The 5,193-nt window shown below is 37.6% G+C and overlaps 1 pseudogene; it reads left to right on the top strand.

The window, feature by feature from the left end:
- The first annotated feature begins 2,714 nt into the window (after positions 1 to 2,714).
- Positions 2,715 to 3,862, top strand: LOC103734242 (annotated as a pseudogene).
- Positions 3,863 to 5,193: the final 1,331 nt, after the last annotated feature.

Here is a 5,193-nt window from a genome sequence, read left to right as displayed (position 1 = left end):
TTTAGAGATTTGTCAGAATGTACTTGAAAATAGAAATTGAAGTGATTCTTTTTAAAATATTTTATATTTAAATATTTAAATATGCTATGTTTAAATATTTTATTTTATGTGTATGAGTGTATTGCCTGTGTGTATGTAAGTGCACCCACGTCATGCAATGCACACAGAGGTCAGAGGAGGATGTCAGATCCCCTGGAACTGGAGTTACAGATTATTGTTTGCCTTCATGTGGGTTCTGGGAACTGAACCCAGGTCTTCTGGAAGAGCACTCGGTGCTCTTAGCTGCTGAGACATCTTTCCATCCCCCTTAAAGTGATTCTTTTAAAATAAATTGAGAATTGTTCTAAGAACTCTATAAAAATGATTTCTTCTTTTCAGAGAAAAATAAATTTATAGAGCAATAGTGTATGTGATGTATGTATATAATAGACATCATATCTAAATGTATCTATGTACATTATATACAATATCACAGTCTTTAATTTTTAGTTTGCATTGTTTTTGTATCTGGATTAGGTCATGAATTATTAAAGACAGCTGGGAGGAAAATTACAAGCTGAATGTATGTTCAAGTACCAAGTTTTGTAATCTGAACTATTCTGAATTTAGACCCATATCTTGAAACTTTTCATCATAATTGTCTGTTATTTATGGGAAGAAAAATCAAGAAGCAAACAATACATCAAAATAATGTTATCAGAATCAGACACACGAAACCGCTGCATGGACTGACGTTTTATTTGTTCGGAATAATGAAAACATCTGAAACACAGGCCAATTTTAAGAAGTCACAGAAAATTATGAAATAGCTAGTAGGGACTCTCTTGGGGGCAATGAGGTCATAGAAATGAGAGTTATCACTCAGTGGTCCATTTTATTTCCAGTCATTCTTCCTTAGCGTCTTAGATATAAGGTGGACTAGAGAAGGCACAGAGCTTTTACATTTACTAGCAACACCCCTTTTCTCCATTCTCCCACTAAGTCCTTATTTCTGGAATGGGACCAGATAAGTGCTTCTCACTAATAAAACATAACCAAAGAATACACCACTTCTGGTTGGTGAAGAGTAGCTGTGCTTTTCCATGACCTCTTGTCCTCTTCGGCTGTACGAGATAGAATCCTTAAAGTCAGAAGCAGCCAAGCTCCCTGCTGGGATCTGCACCTAGAGCAAAGGGTGAATAAAGTCTGCTGGTCCCTGTTTCAAACTATGCTTATGATTAATCCAACTGTGCACCTAAATTTCAACTTTATAGAATTAAAATGAAAGAAAGATAAAATAAATGTTTAGAGTAAATTTTCATTTGTAAATGCACTCGGTAGTTTGTGTTTTCAGTTCTTTTTACTAGGGACAGATAATATTTGCCCATGTGGTCACTGTCTTTGCAGGAAATCATTTTGGGGTTACTGGATTTATGGGCCTTTTCTTTCAGGACCATGAAGTATGGGATCAAAAGTTCATCATAATACATCTCCTTTCCCATGCCACCCCATACCTGTCTTGGTGAATTTCTGTCCACCTATCCCACAACCGTCATTCATGGTCCTTCATTTTACCTTTCTGTTGAGCAAGCATCTGAATTCAGGTATCCAGCTGCCATTTCCCTTGGTGGCACAAGTGACAGCACAAAATCACACTGGAACAGAAGTGCCAAAGGAACAGTAAAAGTTTCGTATCATCCTCACTGCTTACTGTTTTGTTTAACACAAAATATGGGCAAAAAATAACTTCCTTCAAAAAATATTTTCTTCTTATCAGTGTCCCCTGAAACAGCTTATGTTTTGGAAATTAAATTCAGTTACATTTTTTAAAATCATCTAACATTTATTAAGTTCATTGTCAACTAAATTACTCTTTTAGACTCTGACTTTTTTCTGTGTACATGAGTTTGTGGAACTGAATAATACTCATGCGTGGTGAACTTAGTTTCCCTTTCTTCCACTGATAAGGCTTTTGTCAAGCCCTCAGGCAAATTTCAAGTTTTTGTATGACCCAATTTAATTTCTTTCGATTTCCTGCCATACCTGACCTGCTGTAAACAAACCTGGAATTATATGAGGAGTAGTGAAAATTAACAGCTCAAATACTTTCAATAATTTAGGATCAAACTGAATTTTTAAAATCTACTATTATTTTATATTAGAATTTAATTTTAATATCCATAGTGTCTGTACAATGACTGTAGCACTTGTTATACATTTATAGTTCATAACTATTTGCAATGAGTATTAAAAATATTTGAATCCAATTATAACGTTTTAAAAGTTAAATAACTTTAGACACAGAAATGATCCTTTACCACTTTAAAACATAAAAGTCAAAGTTACCAAATACGCAAGTGAAGCCTTGAAATCTATAAGTTAGAAATTTATATATAGTATTTTTTGGTTAAAATTATTCAGCCATTATGGTTTTTGTTTTTTCTATTTGTATTAGTTGTTGCAATGAAGTTCAGATAAGTGTTTTGTAATGTTTTCCTTTCTAAATCTGATATTAAAATCTAGAGAGAGTCAAGGTGTTTTCCATCACAGTGTCAGCGTTCACAGAGAGAGGCACAGCTTCTCTGTCACCTGTAGCAGCCTGTGGAGATCCCCTCATCTTTCAGGGACCTTGATTCATTCAGTCTGCTCTGGGATTCCTGGCTTTGACACAGAAAATGCTTTCTAGACTAGTCACTGTAATGCAAAGTTGGGGTTGCCCAGTCTTCTGACCTCAGCACCAATGGATCTTACTGCAGAGGCAGAGGCAAAAACCAAGTCTCCTAGGCCAGAAGCCTTAGTCTCAGCAGCCAGACCCCTATGCTCACCTCATGACCCAAAAAGAGAAGGACTGGGTGATGAAAGTGCAGATAGTTCTGCTTCAGAGTGAGAACCCCCACCTAGACAATTATTATTCTCAGTAATACTCCCAGAAGCTAGAGAGAAAACAGGCAGATGAAGAGCTGCTTGGACAAAGGTAGAGGGTTGAGTCTCTCAAGCTGGTCACATCTTACATCCAGAAGGCAGAAGTTTATGAATCAGAGGTTCTAATTGAGGGTTCTGAGAGCCATGGAGCTGTATCAACATGTTTTAGCCGATCTATTGATAGTGTATCTCACAGAACTCAAGAGCAGGATGCAGGAGCTATGAGCAGTCAGAGGCTTCGAGTATTATCCCAGATCAAGATGTTCCTTGAGTTGCTAGTGATAGAGGAGGGGTGGAAGGATGGGTTTCCCCAACTCTGCTTGGTTGCCCAGAGCAACCAAGTTGAGAAGCTCTTCCAGGCCTTAAAGACCCAGGCGCAGAACAGCCTGGAGGAGACAGCAGACAGCCTTCTGAAGCGGGTGGTGTCTGTGAGGAAGGGGAAAATTGTGGTGGCTCTCCTGCCCCATGATTAAGTTGTTAGCCATCTTCTGTATTATCACTCACCATCTGCCTCTCCTGATCGGGAGGGACATGATTGACCAGGCTCTACACATGTTATTTTGGCAAAAATATAAGTCACCCGTTCTTCCATCAGCTCCTCCAAGGACTTCAAAGTCTAATGTCGGTACCACCTGGTTCCTCAGAGCTGCCAATCACTGTGGTACTTCAAAATCAGTTTGGAATATCTTTGTTTTATGCCCTATTGAGTCATGGAGAGCAGTTAGTATGCCTGGATTCTTCCCTAGAGGAACCCAACAGTGACTGTACAGCTTGGACAGACTTGGTGATGCTGACTGCCTGGGAGATAGCCCAAATGCCTACAGCAGAACCCTTAGCCCTCCCTAGGAAACCTACTTCCCTTTTCTGTCACCTTGTGGACAAACAATTGGTACAGCAGCTGGAAGCCAGGATGGCCCTTGGCTATATCTACTGTTTGATTTGTTCTGGAACCTATATGTGAAAAGTTTAAGCATCAGAAATTAAGCTATATAAGCTGTGTTAGTGACACAGTCTGAAGATATTTCTTATATCTTAATATTAGAGGGCATTGTCATATCCTTTATTAAAAGCTAAATGATGCACCTAAAACTAAGGCCTGGCTTTAGGAATAATTTAAAAAATAATCAAATAATGTTGGAAATTGTGTGTGAGTCAGGAGGAGTAACAATGAAGGCCATCTTTGTGAATGCGTCGAGAATGTCCATCCTTCTAAGGGACAAGGACTTGTTATATTTAATAAAAGTATAACCCAGAAAACATTTAATGTAGACATATAAAACATTTAAAGAGACATATAAAAAAGACATTTTAATATAGGAAGGTTGAGAGCATGCAAAGTAGGAAGAGAGAAAGAAGCGCTGCAAAGCACGGCTGTGGGCTTCTTGAAGAACATCTCATCTCATTGTCTTCACAAGTCATACACGGGATTTTACCTGTGTGGAAATTGAAGCTACAATCTTAAAATGATGGCTAAGAAACCTGAATGAGATCCCAGGGTAGTTTCTGAGGGGCACCTGAGAGGATTGCAATTGATAAGGTAGAAGTCTAAATCACCAGGATACAGGAACACAGGGCATCTGTACTGTAAATGAACAGTTTGTTTGGGATTCTCAGGCAATGTCAGGGAAAATAAATGAGATCCATGGTCATATACATTCAGCACTTAAGCCTGGTTGATTGTTACTTTTGTCTATACATGAAAAAAAAATTTAACTCTATGTCTGAAGCATCTATAACAAGCATTATAATTGCTTTGGATTTCTTGCTTCTCAGCTGGTGACAGGCTGCAGTCAGACTCTAGGGTGAGGGGTGTCTTTCCCTCCCATGTCCTCATAACATCCCTGCCTTTCTAGCCAGCCTCAATAAGCACTTAGAAAATAACATGATATTTTGTTCATTTTTGAGGGTTTGATCTCAAATATGCTATTAAATGCTGCTTTGTTAAATGCTAAAAAGTCTGATATCATGATTTTTTAAATTAAGAGAATCATAATATTAAAGGACTGTTTAAAAGGGAATAAATACACCCTAGGTAAATATTCCAATCACTTTATATAACACATTTAAAAAATGGAAACCAGATACAATCAATTATTTTCTTAAAACCACATACACATAGTAACATATTCCATTAAATATGCTTCCTCAAGTCCATATAGACATACACTCATTGCACATCTTAACACAGAGATAAACATGTTGAGAAAATAATTGGTAGAATTTAGGGTGAAAGTTCTTACAAGATACTAAAAAAAAAAAAGCCACTTGAATGACTACAACTGGAAGTTCAGA

The sequence above is a fragment of the Nannospalax galili genome, unplaced genomic scaffold (genome assembly GCF_000622305.1).
Source record: "Nannospalax galili isolate Female #2095 unplaced genomic scaffold, S.galili_v1.0 scaffold550, whole genome shotgun sequence".
Taxonomy (NCBI): Eukaryota; Metazoa; Chordata; class Mammalia; order Rodentia; family Spalacidae; genus Nannospalax; species Nannospalax galili.
The sequence above is the reverse complement of the archived record's forward strand: the minus strand, read 5'-3'. Positions and strand labels throughout refer to the sequence as shown.